The sequence below is a fragment of the Sminthopsis crassicaudata genome, chromosome 2 (genome assembly GCF_048593235.1).
Source record: "Sminthopsis crassicaudata isolate SCR6 chromosome 2, ASM4859323v1, whole genome shotgun sequence".
Lineage (NCBI taxonomy): Eukaryota > Metazoa > Chordata > Mammalia > Dasyuromorphia > Dasyuridae > Sminthopsis > Sminthopsis crassicaudata.
Window position 1 is genome coordinate 297851518 of NC_133618.1, and position 20499 is coordinate 297872016.

The window sequence follows — 20499 nt, forward strand, 5'->3', positions numbered from 1 at the left end:
AAATCTATTGCTTTCTGTCAGTAGAGACATAATTATCTCCTTTTTTGTCAAGGGATTTTGCTTTCTTTTTTAACCTTGATGTCAAGAGGGCTAATTTCTCATTTTTTGCAGTATTCCCTGGAGATCATCTGGACCCAGAACTGTATGAGAGGTCAAATGGAACTTCACACTCAATTGAACTATGCCAAGAATAAAGGAAGATGAGAAATGGGTACATAATATGCGACCATTTTTAATATACTTTTTTCTTACAGAGGATATTCATAAAGAAAAGTAATGAAAGGGAAAACAATGGTATAAAAACCAAATTCAACAAATATCATCTGCTTAGATATTCATGGATGGAAACTTCTTTAGAGTCACAATCTAACTAGCTAACTTGTTGGATTTCTATATTATTATCAGTACAGCCTGTAGTAATGGCTAATTTTAGTATTACTACTTTAAAACAAAAAATGCAGCATTGTCAATATCATTCCATATTTTGAGAAGCACTTTACATATATTTTATCATTTAATCTTTAAAGTAGCCCTATATAAATAAATAAATGTATATATTTATATAGGGCTACTTTATATATATATATATATATATATATATATATATATATATGTATATATATATATATATATACATATATATATATATATATATATATATATATATATATATATATATATATATATATATATATATATATTCTGTTCAATTTAATTGTGTTTGACTCTTCATGAGAGAAATGGTTTTCCATGTCCTTCTCAAGCTCACTTTATATATGAGGACACAAAAGCCAACAGGTTTAAGAAATTTGCCCAGAGTCACAATATTTATAAGTATTTGAAGCCAAATTTGAAGTCAAATTGAAAGTGAATCTTCCTGACTAGAGACCTGGAAATTTAGCACTTAACTACTCAAAATAGATATTATTATCCCTATTTTACAGATGAGGAAACAGAGGATAAGAGATGTCACATGGCTTTTCCAAGATAATAGATTGTTTGAGGCATGATTTGAAATAATTTTATCCCAATTCCAAGTGTAGTACTTTATTATCTTCTCTTTCTTTTATATCCTTCAATAATGCCTAGTATGGTGCTCTACACATATCTTTCCCCAAATAATCAAATTTAAATAAAATATATTTCACAAAAAAAGAAAATTTAAAATATGTTGCAATCTTTATATATCATAATATATATAATATAATAATATACATATTAACTATTATAATGAGATTTTATTTTAAAATGTCACAAATACATGGTATATGTATATATCAATATGTGCATATGATATATGTGCATCTACATACACATATATGTATGTGTGATGTGTGTACATAAAATATGTGTGTATATATATATGTTTATGTATATATGTGTGAATGTGTATGTATATACAAACATAAACATTTATATGTAAATATATCTATGGAGGAAGAAAGAGAGAAAATCATTGTTCAGTCATTTTTAGTTGTGTCTATCACTTCATGACCCTATTTGAGGTTTTCTTAGCAAAGATATTGAAATAGTTTGTCATGTCATTCTCCAAATGCTTTTGCAGATGAGGAAACTAAGGGAAACAGGCTTAAGTGACGTGTCCAGTATCATTCAACTAGTAATTGTTTAAGGTCAGATTTGAACCCAAGAAGAGGAATTTTCTGACTTCAGGCTCAGCACTCTCTTCACTGTGTCCTCTAGCTGCCTGTCTACTAAATTTACACAGTCTCTATTACAATTCTTTACTGCAACCCAATCTGATAAGTCCATGCTTTTTATAAAGCTCAGTTTCATCATCTATCTTAGGCTGACAGCTTGACCTAGCTTTCTAAAAGCAGTGAAAAGATGATGGCATTTATGGCGGACACTTTCATTTCTAGAAATTCTGCTTTCTGTCAACTCTCTTCAATTTCTAAAGGCAAGCCATTTTTCTTTTCCTATTTCAAAGCTTATATCCAGTAAGTTCTCAGTTCCTATTTGAAGGACATCTTTAAATCTCAACTCATTTTCAGAGTACAGAGAACTGATAGGCCATGTGTTCAATGAAGGGTCATTCCTTCCTAATAACTTACACTGCTACTCAGTTTTCTAGGTTCTCTTTTATGATGCATCAGTAAAATACTGAAATGGTTTCACTTTCTAGAATGTTATTATTAAAATTTTCAGGAAGGCAAAGCAAATGAAAACAGCAACAGCACAACATTTATTAAGTTCTTATATCTATCAGGTGCTATGCTAACTTTTGGGGATGCAAATGGAAAGGTAAAGAAAGGTGGTTTCTATCTCTGCCCTCAAGAAGCTTACATTTTAATGGGGGTAGAAATATTACCAAAGAGAAATAACCAGCCTAAGAGGGATGCCTGGAATACCCAATGGAAACAAGATTTTGAAATCAGGGTCAGAAGTACAAACATAAAGTGAATAACTTATTTGAATCTATATATTTCCCCAAAATAGAGCAATTGGAAAAGATCCATTAAGCAGAGGAAGCCAGAATAAAGAAGTGTTTTTCCAGTGTTGAAGTGAATATGATAATAATAACAAAGCCCAAAAATGAAAATTCATTTTTGTCTTCTTTGCTTCATCATTAAATTTAAACAAGGGAATGAATTAAGTGTTGTACTGTGTTATTTTATCTGATTTTTTAAAAGCAAAACAAAGTATAACTATATAAACTTCTGTTTTTTAGCCTTGCTATTCCTGTGTTTTTGCATCTAATAATTTGTATTCTGAAGATAATGTCTGTCTGTCAATCTGAAGACCTTTATTTAACTTTCAACCATTTGGTAGAAGAATAAGATCTTTAAATTTATAAATGTTTTGCAGAAGAATTTTTTTTTATTTCATGTGAGTGAGTGAATGAATAAATTAATGAAGAAATAAAATATTCATTCAATATTTACTATATGCTATATAGTTGCTTACCTTCTTAACTTTTTTCCTATTTATTTTGTGGCTTGATTTAACTAGTTCTGTGAGAGCAAGGTTGAGGTCTTCCACTGATATAGTTTTGCTTTCTATTTCTTCGTGCATCTCTCTTAGCTTTTCACCTAGGAATCTGGATGCTATACCACTTGGTACATATATGTTTAGTATTGATATTGCTTTATTACCTATGGTATCCTTTAATAAGATGTAGTTTCCTCCTTTATCTCTTTTAATTAGATTTATCTTCGTTTTTATTGATTTGAGATCAGGATTGCTATCCCTGCTTTTTGTACTTCACCTGAAGCATAATATATTCTGCTCCAGCCCTTTAGCTTCACTCTTTATGTATCACTATGCTTGAAATGTGTTTCTTGTAAGCAACATATTGTAGAATTTTGCCTTTTAATCCAGTCTGCTATCTGCTTCTGCATTATGAAAGAGTTCATTACATTTACATTCACAGTTAAAATAACTAATTCTGTATTTCCTGCCATCTTATTTACCCTAGGTTATGCTTTTCTCTTTTCTATCCCCTTTCCCTCCTCCCCAGTATTTTTCCAGTATTGTTTAAAATTAATTTTATAGTTATAAATTTTTTGACAGTACATATGCATGAGTATTTTTTATAACTTTATCCCTTGTATTCACTTTTCCAAATTTTCCCTTCCCTCCCTCTATTCCCTCCCCTAGATGACAGGCAATCCCATACATATTAAATGTGTTATAGTACAACCTAAGTACAATATATGTGTGTAAATCCAATTTTCTTGTTGCACATTAAGAATTGGATTCTCCAAAGATGTATCATAGCTATTTTTTTCTAATGTTCTATTTACCTCTTTAATTTCTTTCTTATTTGTTTTGTGTTTTGATTTATCTAATTCTGAGAGTGCAAGGTTGAGATCTCCCACCATTATAGTTTTGCTGTCTATTTCTTCTTGCGACTCTAAACTTTTCCTTTAGGAAGTTAGATTCTATACCACTTGGTGCATATATGTTTAGTATTGATATGGGTTCATTGTCTATGCTACCTTTTAGCAGGATATAGTTTCCTTCCTTATCTCTTTTAATTAGATCAAATTCTGCTTTTGCTTGATCTGAGATAAGGATGGCTACCCCTGCTTTTTTGGCTTCACCTAAAGCATAATAGATTCTGCTCCAACCTTTTACCTTTACTTTGTATGTATCTCCATGCTTTAAGTTTGTTTCCTGTAAACAACATATTGTAGGGCTCTGACTTTTAATCCTGTCTGCTATCTGCCTCTGTTTAATGGGAGAGTTCATGCCATTCACATTTACAGTTAAAATTACTAATTCAACATTTACCATTATTATCCTGTAAGATGAGTCTCCTTGACTGCAAGTCTGGCTCTCTCTATTCACTATATAAGATAGCTGCCTATGAGCTTAAATGTATTGGATTGTGATTTTTGAAATATTTGGTATTGCTATATGAGGTATTTACTGCCATCATATTATCCCCTGGTTATGCTTTTTTCCCCCTTGTCTACCCTGAACCCCTTCCCCAGTATTTAATTTATGGACCCCACTTGTGATGCGCAGCCCTCCCTTTTTAGTATCCCTCTCCCCTCCTTTTAAGTCCCTTCCCCTTTCTTGCACCTTTCCCTTATTCCCCTTTTCCTTTTCCCTTTTCCTTTCCCCCCTTATAATGAGATGAGAGAGAATTATCTGAAAAACAAATATGTCAATTATTTACTCTTTGAGCCTACTATGATGAGAGTAAGATTCACATAATGTTTCTCCCCCTCTCTAAATTCCCTAAGATTTGGTAGAATTTCTATGCCTCTTTCTGGGATGTAGTTTCCCTCTTTTTATCTCTCCTTTTCCTTTTTCTGATACTATCCCCTTCCCTTTACTACTTCCCTTTTTTATGTTATATCAGTAAAAACAAATTATCCATGTGGACTTTCTGTATATCCACAACAGAGATATAGTTCTCAAGAGTTGTTTCTACCTTTTTCTACTTCTCTTGAGTCTTGTGGATATGGATCAATTTTTTTGTTTAAATCAGGTTTTTTTCTTAGAAACAAATGGAATTCCTCTGTTTCATTAAATGACCATCTTCTTCCATGGAAGAAAATGCTAAACTTAGCTGGGTAGTTTATTATTGGTTGCAATCCTTATTCTTTTGCCTTTCAGAATTTCAGGTTCCAGGCCCTTTGATCCTTTAATGTGGAGGCAGCCAGATATTGAGTGACCCTTATTGTGGCACCTTGATATTTGAATTGATTTTTCCTAGATGCTTGCAATATTTTTTTCCCTTAGTTTGGTAGTTCTGCAGAGTAGCACTATGTTCCATGGAGTTCTTTTTTTAGGGTCTTTTTCAGAAGGTGTTCCATGAATACTTTCAACGCCTTTTTTCCCTTCTGTTTCTATTATCTCTGGACAGTTCTCTTTGATGATTTCCTGTAAAATAGAATCTAGGCTCTTCTTTTTATCATAATTTTTGGGAAGTCCAATAATCCTCAGATTATCACTTCCAAATCTATTTTCCAGGTCTATAGATTTTCCAGTAAACATTTGATGTTATTCTCCAGCTTTTCATTTTTTTTTTTGTTTTGTTTTGTTTGACTGATTCTTGGTTTCTCAATGAATCATTCATTTCTATTTGTTCAGTCCTGATTTTTAATAAGTTATTTTCTTCTTCACATTTTTTAGTTCTTTTTATTTATGTCCAATTGAGTTTTTAAATGAATTATTTTGTTCCATTGATTTTTTTTTCCATTTCACTATTTTTTTAGTGAGTTATTTTCTTTTTCCAAATCACAAATCCTACTTTCTTGAGAATTTTTTATCTTTTCCAATTCAGAAATCCTACTTTATTGAGAATGTTTATCTTTTCCAATTCAGAAATCCTACTTTTCTGCGATTTTTTAACCTTTTCTAATTCACAAATTTTGCTTCCCTGCACCTCCTGTGAATTCTTTATTTTTTCCAACTCAGATTTCAGGACGTTGTTATTCTCTATCATAGCTTCTCTTTTCTTTCCCCATTTTTCTTCAAACTCTCTTAACTTTTTAATAGTCTCTTCTAGAAGAGAGTTATGTGATGGGAGGCAGGTATCATTCCCCTTTAGGGTATTATCTGGAGACTCTCTGCTGTTAGCCTCCTCAGGGATGGATACCTGCTCTTTCTCTATATAGGTGTTAATTGTTCTTTTAATTAATTAAGTTTTTAGCACACATTGCTTTATGAATCATGTTTGGAGAGAAAAATAAAGAAAAGGAAAAAAAAACATGGGAGAGGAAAAAAAAAAAGAAAAAAGTCTCCTTTCTTCTTTTTCTGAACGCAGATGACATTTTCTGACTAAACTCTATTAGGATTGCTTTGAATCACTGAACTGCTAAGAAGAACCAAGTTTTCATAGTTCATCATTGCACCTTCTTGTTGCTGTTGTATACAATGTATTCCTGATTCTGCTTGTTTTGATCAGTATTAGTTCAGGTAAATCTTTTAAGGCCTTTCTAAAATCAGCTTATTTATCTTTTTTTTTTAATAGAACAATAATATTATATTATCTTCATATACTACAACTTATTCAGCCATTCCCCAATTGATGGGCATCTCTATTCGTTTTCCAAATTTTTGCTACTACAAAAAGTGATACTACAAACATTTTTGCATATGTGGTTCCTTTTCTCTTCTTAATGATTTCCTTGGGATACAGACAGACTTAGTAATGGCACTGCTGGATCATAGAGTATAAACAGTTTGATAGCCCTTTGAGCATAGTTCCAAATTGCTCTCCAGAATGGTTGGATCATTTCACTATGCATTAGTGTTTCAATTTCTTCATTGCCCTCTAACATTTATCATTATCTTTTTCTGTCATCTTAGCCAATCTGAGAGGTGAGAGGTGGTATCTCAGAACTTTTGTAATTTGCATTTTTCTAATGAATAGTGATTTATTTAAAGTATTTTTGTATGACTAAAGATGACTTTAATTTCATCTAAAAATTATCACTTCATATCCTTTGACCATTTATCATTTGAGGATAGGAGGGAATATTGAACTAAGAAGTTTTCTTATATAATTACAGAGAAAGAAGTCAATCTGATATAGTTTATACATGTTCAGTCATATCATGTATATTGCCACATAAGTCACATTGTAAAAGAAGAATCAGAACAAAATAAAATAAAACACACACACAAGAAAGAGTGAATTCCATAGTTCTTCCCATCATGAGTCTTTTGGAATTGTCTTAGATCAGTGTATTGTTGAGAAAAGCTAAGACAATTATAGCTGATCAGCACACAATGTTGTTTTTACTGGTTTTTACTCATTTCACTCAGCATCAGTTCATGTAAGTCTTTCTAGCTTTTCCTAAAATTTGCCTCCTCATCACTTCTTATACCAGAGTAGTATTCCTTACATTCATATACCACACTTTGTTCCACCATTCTCCAATTGATGAGCATCCCCTCAATTTCCAATTTTTTCCCACCACAAGGAGAGCTGCCACAATCGTTTCATATGTGTGGAATCCTATCCCTTCTTTATGATACTTTTAGAATACAGATCTATTAGTGGTATTGCTGGATCAAAAGGTATGCACAATTTGTAAGCCTTTTGGGAGTAGTTGCAAATTGCTCTCCAGAATGGTTGGATTGGTTCACAACTCCACTAAAATATATTTAAAAGAGGATTAAAAAATTGTTCCATGTGTTGGTCAACCTGCCATCTGGGGTGGGGTGGGGGAGGGGAAAATTAGAACAAAAGGTTTGGCAATTGTCAATGTTGTAAAATTGCTCATGCAAATTGTCAACACAAGATTGGGAATTGTAACTTTAACAATAAGATAAGTAAGAAACAGACAGTTTGTATAGGAGTTAGAACTTTGGACTTGGAATCAAGATCTGAGTTCAGATAACATCAACTGCCCAGTGCTCCTGGGCAAATCACTTAACCTCTGTCTAATTTAGTTTCCTCACTTGTAAAACAGTATTAATAACAGCAACTACTTTCCAGGTTTGTTGAAAACATAAAATAAGATAATATTTAAGTATTTGCAAATTTTATAATATTTCATAAGTGTTAGCCATTATTATTAAAAATTAGCATTTTTAAAAATTAAATCCTATGCTTACCTCTCCAGTCCCCAATTAAGTCCCTCAAATTTTTGGACTATTTGGGAGTTGTAATCCAGGCTCTATGAAACTTTAAACCTTAGTTGTACCATTTATACAAGCCCTCTGTGTGTTTGGTCTATAGACTTCCCGTCTCTAGATCTCAATTATTCCATCTGCAAAAGGAGGAGAGTAGATTGGATGTTCTTTACTGCACTTTGCAACTTTAACACTCTATGATTCTAATCTAATCTAATCTAATCTAAAGCCATTTAATATTAAACTTTGAAAAAGTTATCCTTTCTTTGGTAAGCATTCTGTTTTGCAGGAGAGAGGAGCAAAAAGGAACACATAAAGAGACTTTTATTATTTCTACAATGATGAGTGTGTGTGAAATTTATTTTAGTTCAACAATACAATGCATAAAATTCATATGTTTGTCTAATATACTTTAATTTACTAGGTGTATTATATATGTATGTATACATCTGTGTATATAAGCACATATAAATATATACATGTCTACATACGTGTATATGTCTATCTACATATATACACACATATATATTTGCCAGTATTTTCCCATGGTTACACAAATCCTGTAGCTCTTTAACAATTTGTCTTATTGAGTGTAACATCATGTGGGATTCTGTCCTTGAAAATAATAAGGTGAATCATGCCTTCATATTATGCATTATTCCCAGGGATCAAGCACTAGCCTGGAATCAGTGAGCATAGTTAAATTTGGATTATAATTCAATCACACTTTGTCTGTTCTATGACAATTGAGGTATGAAAGTCTATAGTGAACTCAGCCAAATCCATGGAACTAGAAATCTTTTATCCAAGAAACCTAACACCTGAGAGTTCACTTTTGCAGTCTTTGTTATCTCTATTATAAAAAGCAATTTAAATAAATGGAAAGAGACTACAATACTGTCTGATATCTGTATGGGGAACAACAATTAGTAATAAGATTACTTATTTCTTTTTTTTAAAACAAATAATAGTCTATTTTAAATGAGACAACACTTAAATTAGAGTTTTCAGTATAAAGAATCATTTACTAAATTAGTATTGGGGGCAAAATCAAAAAAGCACAACAACAACAAAAAACCCTCTCAGATTCAAGTATTATAAATTTTAAAAGCATTTTTACTTATTTTGGAAAAAATATATGCTCCTGATTATTCTAAGGAATAGTCCATTTATTCCTATACTCTCAAGAGTTTTTAGTAGGAATGGATGTTGGATTTTGTCAAATGCTTTTTCTGCATCTATTGAGATGATCATATGGTTCTTATTAATTTGATTATTAATATGGTCAATTATATTAATAGTTTTCCTAATATTAAACCAGCCCTGCATTCCTGGAATAAATCCTACTTGATCATAGTGTATTATCCTGGAGATGATTTTCTGAAGTCTTTTTGCTAATATCTTATTTAAGATTTTAGCATCAATATTCATTAAGGAAATTGGTCTATAATTTTCTTTCTCATTTTTCGATGGACCTGGTTTAGGTATCAGTACCATGTCTGTGTCATAAAAGGAGTTTGGTAGGACTCCTTCATCCCCTATTTTTTCAAATAATTTATATAACACTGGGGCTAATTGTTCTTTTAATGTTTGGTAGAATTCACATGTGAATCCATCTGGTCCTGGGGATTTTTTCCTGGGGAGTTGATTAATAGCTTGTTCTATTTCTTTTTCTGAAATGGGTCTATTTAAGCAGTTTATTTCCTTCTCTGTTAATCTAGGGAGCCTATATTTTTGGAGGAAGTCATCCATTTCATTTAAGTTATCATATTTATTGGCATAAAGTTGGGCAAAGTAACTCCTTATTATTTCTCTAATTTCCTCTTCATTGGTGGAAAGATCCCCCTTTTCATTTGTAAGACTAACAATTTGATTTTCTTCTTTCTTTTTTCTGATGAGATTTACCAAAGGTTTATCTATTTTATTGGCTTTTTCATAAAACCAACTCTTGGTTTTATTTATTAATTCAATAGTGTTTTTACTTTCAATATTATTGATTTCTCCTTTTAATTTTTGTATTTCAAGTTTAGTATTTGGTTGGGGGTTTTTAATTTGGTCTTTTTCTAGCCTTTTAAGTTGCAAGCCCAATTCGTTAATCTTCTCTTTCTCTATTTTCTTCAAATAAGACTCTAAAGATATAAAATTTCCCCTTATTACTGCTTTAGCTGCATCCCACAGATTTTGGTATGATGTCTCATCATTGTCATTATCTTGGGTGAAATTATTAATTGTTTCTATAATTTGCTCTTTCACCCAGTCATTCTTTAAGATGAGATCATTCAGTTTCCAATTACTTTTTGGTCTATTTATCCCTAACTTTTTACTGAATGTAGCTTTTATTGCATTGTGGTCTGAGAAGAAGGCATTTATTATTTCTGCCTTCCTACATTTAATTTTGAGATCTTTATGTCCTAACACATGGTCAATTTTTGTATAGGATCCATGAACTGCTGAGAAGAAAGTATATTCCTTTCTATTGCCATTCAGTTTTCTCCAAAGGTCTATCATACCTAGTTTTTCTAATGTTCTATTTACTTTTTAAATTTCTTTCTTGTTTGTTTTGTGGTTTGATTTGTCTAAATCTGAGAGTGCAAGCTTGAGATCTCCCACTATTATAGTTTTACTGTCTATTTCTTCTTGCAACTCTCTTAACTTTTCCTTTAGAAAGTTAGATGCTATACCACTTGGTGCATATATGTTTAGTATCGATATGGCTTCATTATTTATGCTAACTTTCAGCAGTATATAGTTTCCTTCCTTATCTCTTTTAATTAGATCAACTTCTGCTTTTGCTTGATCTGAGATAAGGATAGCTACCCCTGCTTTTTTGGCTTTACCTGAAGCATAATAGGCTCTGCTCCAACCTTTTACCTTTACTCTTATGTATCTCCCTGCTTTAAGTGTGTTTCCTGCAGACAACATATTGTAGGGTTCTGATTTTTGATCCAATCTGCTATCCGTCTCCGTTTGATGGGATCGTTCATCCCATTTACATTTACAGTTAAAATTACTAATTCTGTATTTCCTGCCATCATATTATCCTCAGATTATGCTTTTTCCCTTGACCCGCCTGATCCCCCTCCCCGATATTTAATTTACAGACCCCCCTTGTGACACGCAACCCTCCCTTTATTTTAGTATCCCTCCCCCCTCCCTCTAAATCCCTTCACTTATTCTCCTTTTCCTTTTCCCTTTTTCTCTCCCCCCTTTTAATGAGGTGAGAGAAAATTCTCTGAAAAGCAAATATATTAATTATTTACTCTTTGAGCCTCTCCTGATGAGAGTAAGATTCACACAATGATTCTCCCCCTCACTAAGTTCCCTCAGATATGGTGTATTTTCTATGCCTCTTCCTGGGATGTAGTTTCCCTCTTTTTATCATTCCTTCCCCTTTTTCTGAAACGACCTCCTTCCCTTTACTACACCCCCCTTTTTTTCTTTTATATCAGTAAAATCAAATTATCCTTGAGTACTTTTTATATACCCACAACAGAGTTACAGTTCTCAAGGGTTCTGTGTACCTTTTTCTGTTTCTCTTCAGTCTTGTGGATGTAGATCAAATTTTTTGTTTAAGTCTGGTTTTTTTCTTAGAAACATATAGAATTCCTCTATTTCATTGAATGACAATCTTCTTCCATGGAAAAAGATGCTAAACTTAGCTGGGTAGTTCATTCTTGGTTGCAGTCCTTGATCTTTTGCCTTACGGAATATCAGGTTCCAGGCCCTTCTGTCTTTTAATGTGGAGGCAGCCAGAACTTGAGTGACCCTTATTGTGGCATCTTGGTATTTAAATTGTTTTTTTTCTAGCTGCTTGCAGGATTTTCTCCTTTGTGTGGTAATTCTGAGGCTTAGCCACAATATTCCGTGGTGTTCTTTTTTTAGGGTCTATTTCAGAAGGAGTTCGATGAATTCTTTCCACATCTACTTTCCCTTCTGTTTCTATTATCTCTGGACAGTTCTCTTTGATAATTTCCTGTAAAATAGAATCTAGGCTCTTTTTTTGGTCATAGTTTTCGGGAAGTCCAATGATCCGCAGATTATCTCTCCTAGATCTATTTTCCAGGTCTATAGATTTTCCCAGTAAGTATTTGACGTTGTTCTCCAGCTTCTCTTTTTTTTTTTTTTTGGTTTTGTTTGACTGATTCTTGGGTTCTCTGTGAATCATTCATTTCTATTTGTTCCATCCTGACTTTTAAGGAGTTATTTTCTTCTTTCACAGTTTTTAGTTCTTTTTGTAAATGCCCAATTTCGTTTTTAAATGAATTATTTTGCTCTATTGAATTTTTTTTCCATTTCCCTAATTTTTTTTTTAAATTATTTTCTTTTTCCAATTCAGAAATTCTATTTTCTTGAGACTTTTTTATCTTTTCCAATTCAGAAATCCTACTTTCCTGTGTTTTTTTTAACCTTTTCTAATTCATAAATTTTGTTTCCCTGCATCTCCTGTGAATTCTTTATTTTTTCCTACTCCAATTTCAGGATGTTGTTATTCTCTATCATAGCTTCCCTTTCCTTTCCCCATTTTTCTTCAAACTCCCTTAACTTTTTAATAGTCTCTTCTAGGAGAGAGTTATGTGATGGTGGGCAGGAATCATTCCCCTTTAGGTTGTTATCTGCTGAATCTTTGCTGTTAACTTCCTTGGAGTTGGATACCCGCTCTTTCTCTATGTAGAAGGAATCTATAGTTTTTTTCTGGCTTTTTTGTTCATATTTTAAAAATCTTTTGGGGTCTGTCCCTGGGGTAGGAAATTATTTATTTACTTCTTTACCAGCTTCCTCCCAGACCAGATGGATGCAGCTGTTCTTGGGCCTGAGCTAAGATAGAGCTCTGGGAGAGAGCTCCCCACCCCCTCCCTGGAAGTGCCTCAGAGGTGACTAGCACTGCTGTGCCTTGAGGGCGTTGTGTTCTAGTGGCTTCCCTGAAGTTTGAGATTGAAGTAAAGAAGGCACAAAGCCCAGCCTGTGCTTCCTGGTGGGGCGTGGATGTCTGCAGCAGGTGATGTGAAAAGCCCCTGTGCTCAAACTGGAAGTGTCTGCCAGAAACCACGGTCCCTAGTTCAAAGGTTATGCTTCTCTGGGACTTCCTGGAGCTGAGTTCCACACCCTTCAGCTGAGCTAGGCAGTGTGTTGCCTTGGGCCGTATCTGCCCTTGTCAATCTCTTAACTAGTCTTAGGTGGGAGCTAAGGCCACACCCCCTGGTGCAGAGATCTGCTGAGTCACCTCCAGGGTCCTTGAAAATCTAATCTATCTGAATTTTTAAAGTGTTTAGATTTCCCTTCTGAACTGCTATATTATAAGCAGAGAAGAGCTAACAGCCTGTGCCAGATTTCTTTATCTCAGTGGCTTCTCTGATCCCAGAGCCCTTCCCAGTGCAATCGGTGCAGTATGCTAGCACCCAGCCGTCTGTGCTGGCCTCTCTTCTTCCTCCCCTGGGGACTGACCTTTTCTGTTGAAACTCCAGATTCTCTTCAGCTGGTAAGTCATGCTTCCAGTCCTTGTGGTATCTATCAGTCCAGCGCTATTTCTGAGGCTGATTTATCTAATTGGTTGTGGGGGAGTAAGGACGTTCACAGGGTCATGTGTTTCTTCTCCATCATCTTGGCTCCCCTAACTATCTTGATAATGAGAATATTTTTATGACTTACAAATATAATTTTCCCAGCTTAACATTATTATGTCCTTTATGATTTCATTAATCATTAATTTATTATTTTAATATTTAATGATTATATTAATTTCTATTTTACACTCAGTATAGTATATCAGGATATTTTTCCTTTATGATTTCTTGATAAATGATTTGTAGGATATATTTTTATCATGATTTTCAGATCAATAATTAGTTCAATAATCTTTAATATCTCTCCTGAATCTATTTTCCAGCTCAGTTGTTTTTCTCATGAGAATTTTTACATTGTCTTTTATGTTTTTATTCTTTTGGTTTTGTTTTATTGCTTTTTGATCTCTAATGAAGTCAATAGCTTTCATTTGTTCAATTCTGATGTTTAAGAAATGGTTTTCTTCTATCAGTTTTGTACCTCCTTTTTCTTTAAGCCAATTCTATTTTAAATAGTTTTTATATTCAATTAGTGTAGAGATCTACTTCCAGAGTGGAGCGGTTACTGTCCCAAGCTTCCTGTGCAGCTGAGCCTTGGCCCCCTTGTGTTTGCAGGAGGTAGCTTTGCCTGCTCTGTTAAGGAAATAGCCTGCTTTCCCAGTTTGCCTTCTGAGGTGGGACTGGAAGCTGCCCCTGCTGGGCTCCTCTGCTGAGCCAGGGCTGAGGGGTTTAGATGTTGATTTGCTGGGATTAAAGTCCTCTCACTGGTTTTTACAGAATCTGTCTGAGCTGGGTTGAGCATACTCCCTTCCCCCCTCACAGTGAGACTGATCTTTCTTGAAATTTTCCAGTCATTTTGAACTGGAGAGTAGTTTCGTCCATCAGACTTTGTTCAGAGGCTTGATTTCGTGTAGTTTACAAGGGAAACTGGGAGAGTTGAGCGACTTCCTGGTTTCACTCCGCCATCTTGGCTTCATCCCAGAAGTCCTAAGAATAATAAATTAAACATATTTAGCACACTGGAGAGGAGCATCCCCTTCACTGCTCCAAACACACCTCTTGATTATCTAATTATTTTTCAAATTAAATGAGAAAGATAGTTGCATATTCTACCTTTGGATTCAGTTGTGAACTAGGAAGAATTTTTAAAATGTCTTTGAAAAGACTACGTAAATGTTTTACTTTGTGATTTTGAAGGAAGGGAATGCAAACCAGGAGGTGTCTGAATTTTGGATTGAACTTTTGAGATAAAAAGAATAAGGAGAAAGAGGGAGAAGTCACAAATGGAATTCCACATGATCTTAATAAATATTATATTTATTTATTATTGGTAAAATTAATGCTGGAGATAATTTTTAACAAAAGTTCTGCTGTTTTGAAAATATCCTTTTTATAATAATAGTTTCTTGTTTTTCAAAGTACTTGCAAAGTTGGTTTTCAACATTCGCCTCTACAAAACTTTCCAAATGTTTCTCCTTACCTCTACTTCTCCCTTCCCTCAGACAGCAAGTAATGCAATAAAGTTTATAAACATGTGTAGTTCTTCTAAACATTTCCACCTTTATCAAGCTGTATAAACATTATGAAAAGGAAAAAAAAAATCTAGAGATTTTGGAACTATTGGCATGGAAATAATAGGAAAGAGAATATTAATATTGAGAATTTCTCTATCAAATATTGATTAAATTAATCAGCTCCCCTCCATTTGTACAGTACAAAATGAAGTTATTGATAATTCTGATTTTTGTGTCTCTTCAGTTTCACCTAAGTGTGCCATCATGACAACCATATAATGTATAGATATGCCCAAATCTTTTTTTATAACAAGAGAATAATTTAGAAACAAAACACAAGGAAACAACATGAAACAGACAAAAAAAAACAAAACAAAACAAAACAACAAAAAAAAAAAAAACACAAAAAAAAAAACAATCTCTCACATCCTAAGATGTATAGTATGATTTTACAGTAATGAGTCCAAAAAAGAAACATTAACCTATATAAGGAAAAATATACTCAGTGTGTGTAAGGGAAGGATCAGTTCTCAAGGAATTTAAAATCCATTAGCAAAATTATCAGTGAGAGTTCAATAATTTGACACGACTTTGTACCTTAGGAAGTTAGGTGACACAGTGGTTAAAACTCCTGGAATCAGGAAGTTATTCACTCATTTTCAATTGTGTTTGACTCTGTAACTGTTTTCTTGGTAAAGACATTGAAATTGTTAACCATTCTTTCTCCAGCTCATATTACACATGAGGAAATTGAGGCAACAGTGCTAAATGACTTGCTTAGCATCACATAGCTAGTAAGTGCCTGAATCCACATTTGAGCTAATGAAGATGAGTTTTTCTAAGTCTAGGATCTGCATTCTGTTCACTGCAATCTTCCTGCCTGAAGTCAGGAAGGCCAGAGTTCCAATTCCTGTCTTAGAAACTGACAAAACATGTGATCCTGGGCAAGTTATTTAATCCTCTTTGCTCCACTACTTTCATCAAATGAGCTGGGGAAGGAAATAACAAATCACTACAGTATCTTTGTCAAGAAAAAACTCAAAAAGGATAAAAAAAAAATCAGCCATGATTGGAGGAAAAAAAAAAAATAAACATTTGGTATAGTTGGGAATATTTAAAACCACTGAAGTCACTCAAATATAATCTTTTCACTTTTTTCCACCATAAAATGAAAAAAAAAATTAGATAGAAAAAAGAAAAGTTTTGTTTTTCTGAGCGATATAATATCAATTATGGGAAAAAAAAAAAAAAACTTAAAACTAAAATTTGTATAGTACCAGACAAACTTTGTTTTTATAGTAAAGTCTTTGTCTTTTCCCTGAAAGAGAGTATAGATTCTGAAGTAAATTAGAGTTTGGTATACATTCTCTCTCTCTCTCTCTCTCTCTCTCTCTCTCTCCCTGAGCATACACATGCACATGTATGTATGTGTATATATGTTTATGTATGTATGTGTATATATGTTTATATATGTATATACATATAAATACACTATTTGTATAATCATATATATATATATATGTATGTGTGTGTGTTTTACATATTTAATTAGAAAGTAATGAGGAAGAAAAGAATGTGCCAGGTAATCAAAAAAAAAAAAAATAAAAATGTAGGGAAAATAGAAGTAATCTAAAAACAAAACAACAACAAACCCTCATTGAATAATGTTTTCATTTTCCCTTCAAAATGGTTGTCTAAATCTCAAGTTTACAAAAGCAATTCTTTCTTTTTCTTTTTTTAACTGATATTTTTGTGTTTTTTTTGGTTTTTTCCAAGTCAATTAGGGTTGAGTGACTTGCTCAGGGTCACACAACTAAGAAGTGTTAGGTAGCTGAGATTGGATTTGAACTCAGATCCTTCTGATTATAGGGCCAGTGCTCTATCCATTTTGCCATTTAGCTAGTCCCTAAAATTATTTCTTACAAAATAAATATTTCAAACTTTCCCTAGAAATGTCTAATTTTTAAAAATACCAATATTCTAATATTTTCATGTGGCTGCAAACATGAAACCAAATATCTTTGTAAGAACTAACTTGTAATATCACAAGATGAACAATGGAGAGAGATGGTGAAGATCCGCTTAGGCTACTGAATATAACAAAATAGGAATTTTAAATAAAAGCAAATAAAACATGTTGAAATGGAAATGTATTGATTAATGAGCTGATCATTTATATGAGGGTGAAAATGGATATGTAGAAAGACTGAGCTTTGAAAATCAAGATCCTCTGAAATTAAATTGAGAGACATTTGGGAAAGGTGCACCCTAAATGGTGAATGTATAGGAAGAAATCTTCAACAATTGACCAGGATGGGGAGGACTGAATAGGTTGTGATCATCTGTGGAAGGTTCTAAATTTATGATTCATGAAGTGATTTTTCCAGTAAAACAACTTAATACCACATAGGTGTCAATACCTTCAGAGTACTATATTTGTAAGGTGACATCAAATTAAATAACATATCACATTAAAATTTAAAAAAAAAAACTTGAAAGTGACAGATTGCCAACCTTAAAGTGACATTCAATTACATCAGATAACAATAGGATTAAAAAATATAGAGGGAAAGAAAACATAAGATTTGAATCTGTACAATTGAATTCACACATTTTACAGTTAATTTATGTCTAAATGGATTATATTTTTGCAAGTTGCATATGATTCCAGAATATTCAACATCTTTTATTGTTCAATTGTTCACCTGTTTGACCAGTTTCTTGCTGATGGAAAGAGTACAACCCCCCCCAATTTTGAGAACCCTGTTATCATACTTACCATCTTCTTTTCCTAAAATTTCAATTCATTTTTACACTACAGAATAAAATTATTGCTAAACAGTAAAAATAATTTTATATCATCTAATGTCACTCAAAACTGCCCATGTTTACATATAAGGAACCAAGTCTGCTCTCTTCTGAAAGTTAATCCACTTAGTTATTGAGTTATTGGCTACTGTGGTATCTGATTCATGTTCCTTGAAACAATGCAAGTTCTCTAAAGAAGAGAACCTAAGCTATGTGATTACTTTCATTTCTGCATATCCATATACTTTTAGGAGCAACTAGGTGACGCAGAAGATAGAGTTCTAGGCCTAAAGTCTGAAAAATAATCTTCATGAGTTCAAATCTGGATTCACACATTTAGCATATGACTGTGGGCAAGTCAATTAATGTTGTTCCCCAGTTGCTCATCTGTAAAAAAGCTGGAGAATGAAATGGCAAAACACTACAATACATTTGCCAAGAAAAATCACAAATGTAGTTGGACACAATTGAAAAAATGACTAAAAAAAACTGCTGTGGTTGATGTATTTAGTATGTCAAAGCACCTTTAAAAAGTTTTCTAATTGTAAGAATTATTTTTTCCAGAAAAAGAAAATATAAAAGAAAAAATAAAATCTTTATTATGGCTGCATAATCAGTCAATGTAAAAAGTCAGAATTGGAAAACATTGCCCTTTATTGTTTTATAGCATACTGTTTATATTATTTATTGATATATAGTTTATAATATTTATATTATATATTCCAAATAATAGTTTATGCATTTGCTTACATTAGCCTCTAAAAGAATCCTTTTCACAAAATGATTCACTTACATGGTTTCCTCCTCTTTTTCTGTAAACATTGTCTTCTTCTTCTTTTTCTTCCTTCTCCTCCTCTTCCTTCTCTTCCCCTTTCTCCTCCCCCTTCCTTCTTTTTCTTTTTTCTTCTTCTATCTCACTCCTTCTCCCTTCTTCCTTCCCTCATTCCCTCCCTTTCTCCCCCCTCTCTCTATTATATGCTTTCTCTGCCCTCTTCTTTTCCCTCTCCCTACATTTTTTTTTCTATTTGCACATCTATAATCACCAATTTGGTGTATCTCTTTACTTCTTCACTATTAAAGATTTTCGGGTGCTAGAAAAAACATAATAGAATTAAAAATCACCAAAGACCTGGCCTGCAATAAGTCCTCTGTTACATTTTTTATGAAGTTTTACAAGGAACCCTTTGATGTGAAAACCAGGAAGACTGCTTTAAAAATGACTAGTTCAAAAAAAAAAAAGATTAGGTTGATATTAATAGGGCATTGAAAATACTTTGTAAGGACAAAAAAAAAAAAGAAATATTAAGATGAAACCCAGATGATGATAAAATGGATAGAGAGGATTCTGATCAAATGTTTTGATAGAAAAACAAAATTACAAAGCGAAAGGGTGTGGGAATGACAGGGATAGAAATACAAACATAGAAATAGGAGACTTAAAATAAATTGATACAATCAGGGAAAAATAAACTAAATTGTTGAGCCAACTAGAAATAAAGTACGAAAATTAGAGCCATGTGTGTAACAAAGAAATGGATGACATATGAAGAATTACAGAAATCTGGCTTACTCTTGAGGATGCTAAACTATTCATAAGATACACTTAGAGGGCTCTCCTATCAGCAAAACAAAGTTTAAAAAATGGGGTGAGAGTCTGCCTTTTTAAGGGAGAATGTAAAGTTTCCAGAAATACAAAGCCCTGATCACTAAAATGTAATCAGTCATTTCAGGCTTAGGCCAACACAGATGACGATGAAAGGGAGAATGCACAATGGTCCCTGGACAGAAAGAAATGAAAGACTGATGGACAATGAAACCGCAATTATGTGCAATTTCAACATCTCTTCAAATTTAATTGGAGGGCCTTTGAGGTTTAGAGCAGTAAAGAAAGGAATGATGAACAGGGCAATTGACTGTTTCCTGAACCAAGACGTCAGATACCCTCATTCCTTGATCTAGTCCTAACCAATGACCAATATTACTTTTTAAAAAATCATAAAAAAGATGAACCACTAGCCCAAAGTGAAAGTGAAATGAGTTGCAATGATCTATAAATGGAAAACAAATGTGACCAAAAGAAATTAAATTTTAGGAGAACCATTACAGCAATAGTCCTGTGAGGAAAGTGGAGAAGAGCAAATGGTTTTTAGCAATTATGAAATCTGATATTTTTGTGGAATAAAGCATAATACAGTTCAAATGTGAATGAATAAAACAATAGCAACTAGGTTTTTAAGAGTTTCAGAAGGTCAGTAAGAAAAGAGGGTCTTTTTCAGATTCATGTGAATTATAGAACAAATTAACAGAAAGTCAAAAAACAATAGGAAAATGCTAAAAGAAAGAATATGCAGAATGCAAAAAAAAGATTGTTTAGGAAACTGAGTAATATAACTTTCAGAGTACTCCTCCCCCCATATTATGAAGCATTCCATTCATAATTATAAAAACAATTCTGCTTCCAAAAAAAAAACAAATAAAAGCAATTTCAGAAATACATTGTATTCTCTTGCCCACATGAAAATCCACTTTAAGAATCGCAAACATTTGTTAGTTTATTTGAC